Raw genomic sequence first — 13,639 nt, 5'->3', positions numbered from 1 at the left:
AGAGGAGGAGCCCAAAAGAGGTTTGCCAGCTGTTGCCCAAATGTCTAACCATTGCTGCTAAGCGTGTGGGTCTCTGCTGTTCAGGCCAAGGCTCTGAGCTGGAACCAATGGCGAGGTGACTCCAGGTGCTGCATTCCTCAGTGCCTGAAGGGCAGTGTGCGGTGCGGAGGGGCGGTGGTAGCGGCTGCGCGCCAGGAATGTGCGTGGCCAGCAAGCCACTGAAGCATCTCTGTGAGCAGCTGAGAGGAGACGGAAAACAGCGTCCTGTGGCCTTAGGGAGCAGCGTAATGACTGCTGCGCCTCAAAGGGCCCATTTCAGTCTTGGGCACGTGTTGGATGGGAGCAAAACCTCTGAGATGAAAGGGGAAAAGGTGTAACCATCCAGGAGCGCGTTGCCAGCAAATAGTGGCAGTTAGCAAAGCGTTTCATGCGTAAAGAACGCTTCGGGTTCCCCGAGGCTTGGGGACAGGGTATAAAAGTCCGTGCATCCCCAGGCCTGCCATGCGCTGCCCTCGCTGCCGTCTCCTCAGTCAGCTGGGTAAGTCTGAACCCAGCCGGGTTCACTCTTTCTGCAGGCGCGCTTGTGGTTCTCACGCGTCCTCTCCCTGGGCGTCCGCCTCGTGCTCATGCCCTGCTCTGTGTTTCAGCTCTGCCTCCCTCGCCACAAGATGTCTTGCTCCAGACCCTGCCTGCCTTTCTCCTGCGGACCAGCCCCCCTTGCAAACAGCTGCAACGAGCCTTGTGTTCTGCGCTGCGCTAACTCCACCACCGTCATCGAGCCCTCCCCGGTGGTGGTGACCCTGCCGGGCCCCATCCTCACCTCTTTCCCCCAGAGCACAGCCGTGGGATCCTCTCTGTCGGCTGCTGTGGGGAGCTCCCTCAGCGCCGGGGGGGTCCCCGTCTCCTCTGGGGGCTCCCTTGGCCTTGGGAGGTTCACAGGCCTCGGGAGCGGTCTGTGCGGGCCCCTGCGTTCATGCAACGTGTGCTTGTAGGGCCAGGGCATGGCTCACGTTGGAGAGGATCACCAGGAACGGAGAAAGGATGTCTGGATCCAGGACCGGGGAGAGGCCAGTGGTTTCCCAGTGCGTGGGACGCCTGCCTCTCCCCCTGAATGGAAGGGAACCGTGTGTCACCCCTTGACAGCGTGCCGCCTTGCTCTTATTCTTCCTGTGCTTTCCTTGCTACCGCCAGGTAGCCCCCTCATCCTCCCTCCCGTGCTTCGTAGCTTTTGCTGCTGACCGAGGCAACACACTTCACTCGCCCGTGCTGCAGATGGGAGAGGACTCTCACCGGCTGCAGCTGCAACGGGGAGAAAGGAGTGCCTTGCAGGCGCTTGGTATCCCACTGCGAGGGGCGACGTCCTCGTGCCCTGTGGAGCCCTCGACCTCTCACGCTCAGTGCTCTTCCCCCTCCTGTTCTCACTGAAGAAATGCGCACTTGCTCTTCTCATTAAAGAAATGCTGCATCCCAGCCCGAGTGCCCTCGTCTTCCTTTCTCCTGACACTGCAGCTGCCCCTGGGCCACGCGCGCTGTGGGGCTGCTGATTTTCTCTACGGGTCGATGCACAGACTCCTGCCCAGCCGTTCCACGCTGCCCTTGCCCAGTCCCTGGCCACGTGCAGGGCAGTCGCTTTGAGACGGGATTTCACTTGGTCTCCCGCCAAGCGTCCCTGGTGAGCGGAGCATGGAAGCGGCGAGGCCACTGGGGAAAGGCAGAGCGGGGCGTTTGGAGGCATGCTGATGGAGAGGGTGGCACCTCTGTCTCCGTCCACCCGCCCTGTGCCCAGCTCTGTGTTCACCGGGCACAGAACCCGTGCAGGCAGTTTTGATTGAGCCAGCAAAGGGACAGCCGGGCCCGGGAAACAGCCCATGTCAGCGATGCCGCCGTGACCGTCTGAGGAAGGTGATGCCCACTCACAGGTGTCACTGTCACTGATCTGTCCCGAGAGCATCACGCAGGCTGCAGGCTCGCGGTGATGGCAGCTCATGCAATGCCCAGCAGGCTGCTCTGGGTCCTCCTGCCAGCTCGTACCTCTGCTGGACCTCGTTCCCTGTCCCCTCTCCTGTGGGAGGTCAGGGCTGAGCAAGGACTCGGCGTGTGTTTAATCCTAAGCAAGCGTGCACTGTTTCCTTCTGTCCACTTGAAATACGATTGTGCCGTTCTGCACCAGGCGGATGGGGGAGGGATGTGACAGAGAAAGAAATGGCGCAGGCTTCTTTTCTGGGCCTCAGGAAGAAAGGCCCAACAAGAAGCCGGCCAATAGAAAGCAGTTTTAATAAGATCGGGTAAGAAGAGGAATATAGATAGCAAGTAAATCTTGCGTCCCTTCAGATGCTGGGCACCCTGCTGCCATGCAGCATGGGACGGACCCCGGGGGGATCTTGCCACGGCATGCTGCGTGGATCCTGTCCGTGGAGAGGTTCCTCCTGCCTACCATGCCATGGGGCCTTTGGTTTTGTGTAGCAAATAGAATCACGTGTCTTCTCCTGGCAGGCTGGGTGCTCTCCCTGCCATAGCATCCCCCAGCGCACGGCACCGGCCGGCACGGGGCACTGCAGCTGCTTCCCTTACGGCAGCCGCTTCGCTGACGCGTTGGGCCTGAAGCACAAGGGCCGACCGCGCAGACGTGGCCTGTTAAGTCACAAACTCCACCAACACAATGTCTGCTGCAAGGCTCCCCAGACGAGGGCTTCTAGCACCGGCTCTGTGCGCTAGGAGCTCTAGCTTTCTTAGTACGTTAAGAATATTAGGATCTGTCACCCACGGGAGCCTTGAAAGCGAAGTCCGCATTCCAGGCGCGATTGCTATCAGCAACTGATAGCATACTGAAGTTGTACTGTAACGAAGGCTCCGCAGGAGCGCAAGTGAATGCAGAGCTGGTGAACGTCCCCACAGGCGGCACCTGCGCAGCATGCCCTGCCCTGACCCATGGCTGCACCGTCCTGGGCTTCCCAGCATCAGATGGGATGAAGGATTCTACGACTGGCTCTCACCGCTTCTGTGCTAGTCAGAAGAAAATTATCTCCCTTGAAAGCATTCAAGCCTTTCTCACCGGGCTCCCAAAAGAGCCAGCACTTTGTGTACGCGGAAGGCTGCTGGGTCAAACACCTCAGGGATTGTGTCCTCTTGCCAGTGGGGCTGGGAGGAGGTGAAGCGCTCTGCAGCTGTGTCTCATCCTCTCCAACAGAGAACTCGTTCGCGAAGGCCCAGTCCTCATTTCCGTCCCGAGTCTGGACACTGGCCCTGCTGCTTCTTCCTTCCTGCTTCCGTTGGCAGAAACACTTTCACCCCTGACAAAATGGGCCCGCGTTTCTGTCACTTGAAAGGTGTTCGCACATGGTGTGCAACTGATGAGGCTGCACAAGAACGTGAGAAAACGCGTGACTACCTGCGCTATCCCTTTCTCCTTCTTGTGCTATCCCCCATAACCGGTACTTTAACCAGGATCTTGCAGAGCCTGAGCGCCCTGGTTTCAGCTGGCATAGAGTTAATTTCCTTCCTGGTCGCTGGTATAGTGCTGTGTTTTGGATTTAGGGTGAGAATAATGCTGATAACAACTGATGTTTTAGTTGTTGCTAGCGGTGTTTACACTAAGTCAAGGACTCTTCAGCTTCTCGTGCTGCCTTGGCAGTGAGGAGGCGGGGGGTGCACGAGAAGCTGGGAGGAGACACAGACAGGCCAGCTGACCCAAACTGGCCCAAAAGATACTCCATACCATATGGCATCGCACACCAATAGAACTGGAGGGAGTTGTCTGGGGGGGTGCAGCGGCCGCTGCTTGGGAATTGGCTGGGCATTGGTCGGCGGATGGTGAGCAATTGCACTGTGCATCACTTGTTTTGTATGTTCTTTAATCATTATTATTGTTGTTGTTGTTGTTATTGTTGTTGTTGTTATTGTTGCTGTTATTGTTTTTCCTTCCTTTTCTGTCCTACTAAGCTGTCGTTATCTCCGCCTACAACTTTTTACCTTTTTTTTCCAAGTCTTTCCCCCGTCCCGATGCGGGGCAGCGAGCGAACAGCTGTGTGGTGTTTAGCTGCCTGCCAGGTTAAACCACGACACCGAGAGCCTCTCTTAACCACATCCACAATGACCCCGCGCACTGATGCGTTACAAGGCTCTCACCACCCCTACTGTGAGGACATCCTGCATTAGCCATACACCGTCACACCCCCCAACCCTGCCCTGTGTCCTCAGAGGAAAGTCTCAAGGCCCACCACACAGGAGGCTCCAACAGCACTGGCTTTGGAGAGGCAGTAGCCAGCACGTCTTGGTGGGATGGCAGTGTTGGCTGCTCTCACATGCCTGAGAGGAAAACTGAGTTCCCCTCCAGAAGAGGGGCTCCCTTTGCCTGTAATTGTGATGCTGCCCTGGCAAGAGGTACTTCTTGGGCCTAGGCATTGGGGCCCTGACCCGGACATCAGGGCCTTCAAGGTGCCCTTGGTGGTGGGTGGTGTTTCAGTCTGTTGTGCTGAAGATCCTTCTTTAAGGCGCCTCAGACCTGTGCCCTCATTGTGGGTCCAGCCAGAGCAACCCTCAGCACGCTCTGCGCAGGGAGAAAGCTCTCAGGATTTGGGTCTCTCAGTTCTCAGCCTGAGTTCATTTTCCAGCAAGAGGAAAGGTCAGTTTCTGGGCAGGCAGGCAGGCTGGCCAGCCCTTTGGCTCCAAGGCAGGTGTGACTTGGATCCTGAGGCACCCGCGGCTTTCAAATCCCTTCTGTCAGCATTTAGTCCCAGTGCAGTGTGTGCAAGCAAAGCCCTGGGGCTCACGCATCTGCTGCACCAGCCCGGTCAGGTCCTGAGAGCTCGTGTTCTAGGGGGTTTGGGGTTCTTGTTCACAAAATGCTTGCAAAGCTTTGTGCTGCCACATCAGTCCCACTTCACTGCTTGCCCTGGAGAAGCTATCGAGTCCAGCAAAGGGCCAGCACACGTGCCTGTGCTCCTGGCTTCCTCTGAAAGGTGGTGCAGATGGCAAGATGTGCCCTGATCTTCCAGACTACGCACTATGTTTTTCATTCGGAGCTCAGCTGCTTACCGTTTGTGCTGACAACTGCCAATGTCTTGGCTGGGCCGCTGTGGAGCAGGGGATGCCTGCTTTCTCCTTTCCTTCAGCATGTGCGCAAAAGGTGTGCATGTGGGTTCAGGGAGTAGTACCTGACTTGTTACCACGTGTGTGTTTTGCTTCCATCTGGGTTTTGAAAAGTCCCTTCTGGGCAGTAAATGGAGTATCTGTCTCCCATTGAGTTTCCCTTAAGTATACTGAAGGCCAAATTCGTTCCTTATCCTGGTACATAACCTCCAGCTGTACGTGTTCCCCTAAGGGCCTGCAGTGCTGCAGTCTTTACGGCTGTCTTCTGCACGTGGTTCGGATGCGCATCGTGGTGCCCGAGCCACTCAGCTGGGAGAGTGTCAGCTCCTAAATGTGAACATTCAGGAGGCAGCTGGGCAGGGTGTAGGTGGCAGGAACCTTCTAAACCTCCCCCAACTCCACCCGCTGATGGGGGTCCCCGGGGAGCCGGCCGCTCTTCAGGGCTGCTGGTGCACAGACATTGCGTCACGCACACAGACAGGGCTGAGGGCGGGGGGAGATTCAGTGCTAGCGGACACAGGCTTCTGGGCAAGATGTATGCCTGGCCTGAGGCATAATGACAATGCCGAGCTCAGTCTGTGTAGAACAGGCAACTGGATAGAGAGATGTGCAGTCTGACATATTACCCCAGTGGCTTCCAAGAAGGGAACATGGAACCGCCACCCCAGGCGGTCAAGTCCAGCCATTTCATCTGACAAGGGGAAAACTCCATGTGCCCACACGTTCTGAGGGCACCTCCTTCCCCAGATGATCAAGTGGAATAAAGCAAGGAAATAAAGATACATGTTCTCATTTGCCTCTTCCACCAGACAAAGGCTCTATGCCTTTCCCCAGGGGCCTCGCCGCTTCCATGCTCCGCTCACCAGGGACGCTTGGCGGGAGACCAAGTGAAATCCCGTCTCAAAGCGACTGCCCTGCACGTGGCCAGGGACGAGGCAAGGGCAGCGTGGAACGGCTGGGCAGGAGTCTGTGCATCGACCCGTAGAGAAAATCAGCAGCCCCACAGCGCGCGTGGCCCAGGGGCAGCTGCAGTGTCAGGAGAAAGGAAGACGAGGGCACTCGGGCTGGGATGCAGCATTTCTTTAATGAGAAGAGCAAGTGCGCATTTCTTCAGTGAGAACAGGAGGGGGAAGAGCACTGAGCGTGAGAGGTCGAGGGCTCCACAGGGCACGAGGACGTCGCCCCTCGCAGTGGGATACCAAGCGCCTGCAAGGCACTCCTTTCTCCCCGTTGCAGCTGCAGCCGGTGAGAGTCCTCTCCCATCTGCAGCACGGGCGAGTGAAGTGTGTTGCCTCGGTCAGCAGCAAAAGCTACGAAGCACGGGAGGGAGGATGAGGGGGCTACCTGGCGGTAGCAAGGAAAGCACAGGAAGAATAAGAGCAAGGCGGCACGCTGTCAAGGGGTGACACACGGTTCCCTTCCATTCAGGGGGAGAGGCAGGCGTCCCACGCACTGGGAAACCACTGGCCTCTCCCCGGTCCTGGATCCAGACATCCTTTCTCCGTTCCTGGTGGTCCTCTCCAACGTGAGCCATGCCCTGGCCCTACAAGCACACGTTGCATGAACGCAGGGGCCCGCACAGACCGCTCCCGAGGCCTGTGAACCTCCCAAGGCCAAGGGAGCCCCCAGAGGAGACGGGGACCCCCCCGGCGCTGAGGGAGCTCCCCACAGCAGCCGACAGAGAGGATCCCACGGCTGTGCTCTGGGGGAAAGAGGTGAGGATGGGGCCCGGCAGGGTCACCACCACCGGGGAGGGCTCGATGACGGTGGTGGAGTCAGCGCAGCGCAGAACACAAGGCTCGTTGCAGCTGTTTGCAAGGGGGGCTGGTCCGCAGGAGAAAGGCAGGCAGGGTCTGGAGCAAGACATCTTGTGGCGAGGGAGGCAGAGCTGAAACACAGAGCAGGGCATGAGCACGAGGCGGACGCCCAGGGAGAGGACGCGTGAGAACCACAAGCGCGCCTGCAGAAAGAGTGAACCCGGCTGGGTTCAGACTTACCCAGCTGACTGAGGAGACGGCAGCGAGGGCAGCGCATGGCAGGCCTGGGGATGCACGGACTTTTATACCCTGTCCCCAAGCCTCGGGGAACCCGAAGCGTTCTTTACGCATGAAGCGCTTTGCTAACTGCCACTATTTGCTGGCAACGCGCTCCTGGATGGTTACACCTTTTCCCCTTTCATCTCAGAGGTTTTGCTCCCATCCAACACGTGCCCAAGACTGAAATGGGCCCTTTGAGGCGCAGCAGTCATTACGCTGCTCCCTAAGGCCACAGGACGCTGTTTTCCGTCTCCTCTCAGCTGCTCACAGAGATGCTTCAGTGGCTTGCTGGCCACGCACATTCCTGGCGCGCAGCCGCTACCACCGCCCCTCCGCACCGCACACTGCCCTTCAGGCACTGAGGAATGCAGCACCTGGAGTCACCTCGCCATTGGTTCCAGCTCAGAGCCTTGGCCTGAACAGCAGAGACTCACACGCTTAGCAGCAATGGTTAGACATTCGGGCAACAGCCGGCTAGACACCCAGGTTTCACCCCACACAACTGCTCTGTCTGGAAGAGGACCAGACACCCAGCACCATAAGCAGCCAAAAGTTGCCTTTCTGAGGTAGAGGGTCTGGACTCTCCTTTACATGTGTCCTGAAACCATCGAGACTGAGAATTCTACTGGGGCATGATACGTACGGCCCAGGGGAAGGCAGAGGCTCGCCCAGGACTCAAACCCTGGCAGTTTTACATCAAAATGCAGAATACCTCCTGCCAGCAAAGAGTTACGAAGGGGAGATGCAGTTTGTCTTAATGTCTTGATTTGATCACGTTTAATTTGGAATGGCGGTGTTTGAGTTTGTGTTGGGGAACGCTGGGTTGGGTTGCACTGAGCTGTGTTGGAGGCAGCTGAGTTGGGTCAGGTTTGGTTAGGTTGGGTTTGGATTCCAAGAAAGACAATGGGCTCTGTGTGTCCCCCCGGGCGTGCAGCACGAACGTGCACCTATGGACACATGCATTCAGTGAAGCCTGTGGGATGACACTGTTCAGCAGTCCTTGTGGCTCACCCTCTGTCCAAGTCATCCAGACGTCAGCCCTACATCAAAGGGGAGGCCAAAGAGCTGAGCTGGACACTCTCATCAGGAAGGTCCAGCTGTTTCTCTCCTGGGTGTGGATGGTGTGCTTCCTAGAGCACCTCACCTCTGCTTTTCTTCTTCCCTCCGGGCAGATGAGTTCAGCTCGGAGGGTTTACTGTTTACTGAAAAACAAGTCTGTGTTCAAAGATGTTCAAAGAAGAGCCTTATGACTCCTTGCCCAAGGGTGATCCAAGACAAAATGCATTTGTTTTTCTCCTCCTGCTCATCCTGGAGCCCAACAGCCTCTGTGGGACGTGGTAAAGGCAGGGAAGGAGAGCTCCCAGGTGCTTTGGTGGGATCAGGGTCAGAGTGAATTAGTTCCCTTCCTGGGTCCAGGAAAGTGGAGGACTGCAAGAGCTGGGCAGAGGAGGAGCCCAAAAGAGGTTTGCCAGCTGTTGCCCGAATGTCTAACCATTGCTGCTAAGCGTGTGAGTCTCTGCTGTTCAGGCCAAGGCTCTGAGCTGGAGCCAATGGCGAGGTGACTCCAGGTGCTGCATTCCTCAGTGCCTGAAGGGCAGTGTGCGGTGCGGAGGGGCGGTGGTAGCGGCTGCGTGCCAGGAATGTGCGTGGCCAGCAAGCCACTGAAGCATCTCTGTGAGCAGCTGAGAGGAGACGGAAAACAGCGTCCTGTGGCCTTAGGGAGCAGCGTAATGACTGCTGCGCCTCAAAGGGCCCATTTCAGTCTTGGGCACGTGTTGGATGGGAGCAAAACCTCTGAGATGAAAGGGGAAAAGGTGTAACCATCCAGGAGCGCGTTGTCAGCAAATAGTGGCAGTTAGCAAAGCGCTTCATGCGTAAAGAACGCTTCGGGTTCCCCGAGGCTTGGGGACAGGGTATAAAAGTCCGTGCATCCCCAGGCCTGCCATGCGCTGCCCTCGCTGCCGTCTCCTCAGTCAGCTGGGTAAGTCTGAACCCAGCCGGGTTCACTCTTTCTGCAGGCGCGCTTGTGGTTCTCACGCGTCCTCTCCCTGGGCGTCCGCCTCGTGCTCATGCCCTGCTCTGTGTTTCAGCCCTGTCTCCCTCGCCACAAGATGTCTTGCTCCAGACCCTGCCTGCCTTTCTCCTGCGGACCAGCCCCCCTTGCAAACAGCTGCAACGAGCCTTGTGTTCTGCGCTGCGCTGACTCCACCACCGTCATCGAGCCCTCCCCGGTGGTGGTGACCCTGCCGGGCCCCATCCTCACCTCTTTCCCCCAGAGCACAGCCGTGGGATCCTCTCTGTCGGCTGCTGTGGGGAGCTCCCTCAGCGCCGGGGGGGTCCCCGTCTCCTCTGGGGGCTCCCTTGGCCTTGGGAGGTTCACAGGCCTCGGGAGCGGTCTGTGCGGGCCCCTGCGTTCATGCAACGTGTGCTTGTAGGGCCAGGGCATGGCTCACGTTGGAGAGGACCACCAGGAACGGAGAAAGGACGTCTGGATCCAGGACCGGGGAGAGGCCAGTGGTTTCCCAGTGCGTGGGACGCCTGCCTCTCCCCCTGAATGGAAGGGAACCGTGTGTCACCCCTTGACAGCGTGCCGCCTTGCTCTTATTCTTCCTGTGCTTTCCTTGCTACCGCCAGGTAGCCCCCTCATCCTCCCTCCCGTGCTTCGTAGCTTTTGCTGCTGACCGAGGCAACACACTTCACTCGCCCGTGCTGCAGATGGGAGAGGACTCTCACCGGCTGCAGCTGCAACGGGGAGAAAGGAGTGCCTTGCAGGCGCTTGGTATCCCACTGCGAGGGGCGACGTCCTCGTGCCCTGTGGAGCCCTCGACCTCTCACGCTCAGTGCTCTTCCCCCTCCTGTTCTCACCGAAGAAATGCGCACTTGCTCTTCTCATTAAAGAAATGCTGCATCCCAGCCCGAGTGCCCTCGTCTTCCTTTCTCCTGACACTGCAGCTGCCCCTGGGCCACGCGCGCTGTGGGGCTGCTGATTTTCTCTACGGGTCGATGCACAGACTCCTGCCCAGCCGTTCCACGCTGCCCTTGCCCCGTCCCTGGCCACGTGCAGGGCAGTCGCTTTGAGACGGGATTTCACTTGGTCTCCCGCCAAGCGTCCCTGGTGAGCGGAGCATGGAAGCGGCGAGGCCACTGGGGAAAGGCAGAGCGGGGCGTTTGGAGGCATGCTGATGGAGAGGGTGGCACCTCTGTCTCCGTCCACCCGCCCTGTGCCCAGCTCTGTGTTCACCGGGCACAGAACCCGTGCAGGCAGTTTTGATTGAGCCAGCAAAGGGACAGCCGGGCCCGGGAAACAGCCCATGTCAGCGATGCCGCCGTGACCGTCTGAGGAAGGTGATGCCCACTCACAGGTGTCACTGTCACTGATCTGTCCCGAGAGCATCACGCAGGCTGCAGGCTCGCGGTGATGGCAGCTCATGCAATGCCCAGCAGGCTGCTCTGGGTCCTCCTGCCAGCTCGTACCTCTGCTGGACCTCGTTCCCTGTGCCCTCTCCTGTGGGAGGTCAGGGCTGAGCAAGGACTCGGCGTGTGTTTAATCCTAAGCAAGCGTGCACTGTTTCCTTCTGTCCACTTGAAATACGATTGTGCCGTTCTGCACCAGGCGGATGGGGGAGGGATGTGACAGAGAAAGAAATGGCGCAGGCTTCTTTTCTGGGCCTCAGGAAGAAAGGCCCAACAAGAAGCCGGCCAATAGAAAGCAGTTTTAATAAGATCGGGTAAGAAGAGGAATATAGATAGCAAGTAAATCTTGCGTCCCTTCAGATGCTGGGCACCCTGCTGCCATGCAGCATGGGACGGACCCCGGGGGGATCTTGCCACGGCATGCTGCGTGGATCCTGTCCGTGGAGAGGTTCCTCCTGCCTACCATGCCATGGGGCCTTTGGTTTTGTGTAGCAAATAGAATCACGTGTCTTCTCCTGGCAGGCTGGGTGCTCTCCCTGCCATAGCATCCCCCAGCGCACGGCACCGGCCGGCACGGGGCACTGCAGCTGCTTCCCTTACGGCAGCCGCTTCGCTGACGCGTTGGGCCTGAAGCACAAGGGCCGACCGCGCAGACGTGGCCTGTTAAGTCACAAACTCCACCAACACAATGTCTGCTGCAAGGCTCCCCAGACGAGGGCTTCTAGCACCGGCTCTGTGCGCTAGGAGCTCTAGCTTTCTTAGTACGTTAAGAATATTAGGATCTGTCACCCACGGGAGCCTTGAAAGCGAAGTCCGCATTCCAGGCGCGATTGCTATCAGCAACTGATAGCATACTGAAGTTGTACTGTAACGAAGGCTCCGCAGGAGCGCAAGTGAATGCAGAGCTGGTGAACGTCCCCACAGGCGGCACCTGCGCAGCATGCCCTGCCCTGACCCATGGCTGCACCGTCCTGGGCTTCCCAGCATCAGATGGGATGAAGGATTCTACGACTGGCTCTCACCGCTTCTGTGCTAGTCAGAAGAAAATTATCTCCCTTGAAAGCATTCAAGCCTTTCTCACCGGGCTCCCAAAAGAGCCAGCACTTTGTGTACGCGGAAGGCTGCTGGGTCAAACACCTCAGGGATTGTGTCCTCTTGCCAGTGGGGCTGGGAGGAGGTGAAGCGCTCTGCAGCTGTGTCTCATCCTCTCCAACAGAGAACTCGTTCGCGAAGGCCCAGTCCTCATTTCCGTCCCCAGTCTGGACACTGGCCCTGCTGCTTCTTCCTTCCTGCTTCCGTTGGCAGAAACACTTTCACCCCTGACAAAATGGGCCCGCGTTTCTGTCACTTGAAAGGTGTTCACGCACGGTGTGCCACTGATGAGGCTGCACAAGAACGTGAGAAAACGCGTGACTACCTGCGCTATCCCTTTCTCCTTCTTGTGCTATCCCCCATAACCGGTACTTTAACCAGGATCTTGCAGAGCCTGAGCGCCCTGGTTTCAGCTGGCATAGAGTTAATTTCCTTCCCGGTCGCTGGTATAGTGCTGTGTTTTGGATTTAGGGTGAGAATAATGCTGATAACAACTGATGTTTTAGTTGTTGCTAGCGGTGTTTACACTAAGTCAAGGACTCTTCAGCTTCTCGTGCTGCCTTGGCAGTGAGGAGGCGGGGGGTGCACGAGAAGCTGGGAGGAGACACAGACAGGCCAGCTGACCCAAACTGGCCCAAAAGATACTCCATACCATATGGCATCGCACACCAATAGAACTGGAGGGAGTTGTCTGGGGGGGTGCAGCGGCCGCTGCTCGGGGATTGGCTGGGCATTGGTCGGCGGATGGTGAGCAATTGCACTGTGCATCACTTGTTTTGTATGTTCTTTAATCATTATTATTGTTGTTAGTATTGTTGCTGTTATTGTTATTGTTGTTGCTGTTGTTGTTTTCCTTTCCTTTTCTGTCTTACTAAACTCTCATTATCTCAACCCACAAGATTTTCCTTTACAAGACTCTCACCACCCCTACTTTGAGGGACATCCTGATGCCTGAAGCAGAAAACCACTTCCTTGCTCTTCTCCCACCCACCCCACAAAACCGAACCAAAGCAAACGACGCCAAACCAAGCCAAGCCAAAAGCCCCTAAAAGCACCATGGGAAAATAGTTTCTAAAGCGTTTCTATTTCATTGTGATGTTCTGCTCGTTTTCTGAGTAAACCAGGCTGAAGTCCTTAGCCCTGGGGAACGTGCAAAGTTGGTGTGCGTTCCAGAAACAGCACCTGCCTTGCACCTTCCCGTATGTCTGATTTTCCAGTTGAATGCTCAAAACCCCATCCTGTGCTGAAATAGCGTAAATACAAGTGAGAGCGAAACACCTTTGGCCATCCAGGGAGGCCTTTTCTTTCCCTCTGAGAGCATCCCGCCAGCCTGTAGCTTGTCTCTGGGAACTGCTGACCATGGGCTGCGCCAGGGGCACCTGCCCACGGGTAAGAGACATACAGAGGCGTATACATGTCCATCTGCATATGCCCAGCCGTGTGTCTGCATACATATGTGTCTCTACACAAATCCTTATGGAATTCATTGAACAAAACACATGTGAAAAGATTTAGATTCTCAGAAAATAATAGCCTTCCTTCAAAAAAGAAAACTGAAAATATTTGTATTTTGAAAATTTACTGGTTGTATAATGAAAATTTACTGGTTGACATCCTGTGTTTTCATTTTTATACATTATGTACGACATATACGGAAAGACTGAAATCTGTAGATTGAACTGCTCCACTGTTTTGAAGTTTTATACTTTTAATAGAACGAAAGATCCTCTTTTGTCTTAAAAATCTGAAATGTTTCTCAAGTAGTTACAGCTAAATCATAGAGAGGGAGGAGTGTGGAAATACACAATATTCAAAGGCAGTCAGCCAAACAAGTTTTGTTTGTTACACTTTTTCACTGATACTAATTTGCAAAAGTTATTTGGAAAAAAAACAAAATCCAGACAATTAAAACACCTTTAAATCATCAAGATTATTATTATTGCATAAGAGCACACTGAAAATATAAATAAGCCACAATTCAAATGCATGTCTTTAGAATTGCTTATCAA

Source organism: Larus michahellis, chromosome 9 (genome assembly GCF_964199755.1).
Source record: "Larus michahellis chromosome 9, bLarMic1.1, whole genome shotgun sequence".
Lineage (NCBI taxonomy): Eukaryota > Metazoa > Chordata > Aves > Charadriiformes > Laridae > Larus > Larus michahellis.
Note: the sequence above shows the minus strand (reverse complement) of the source record.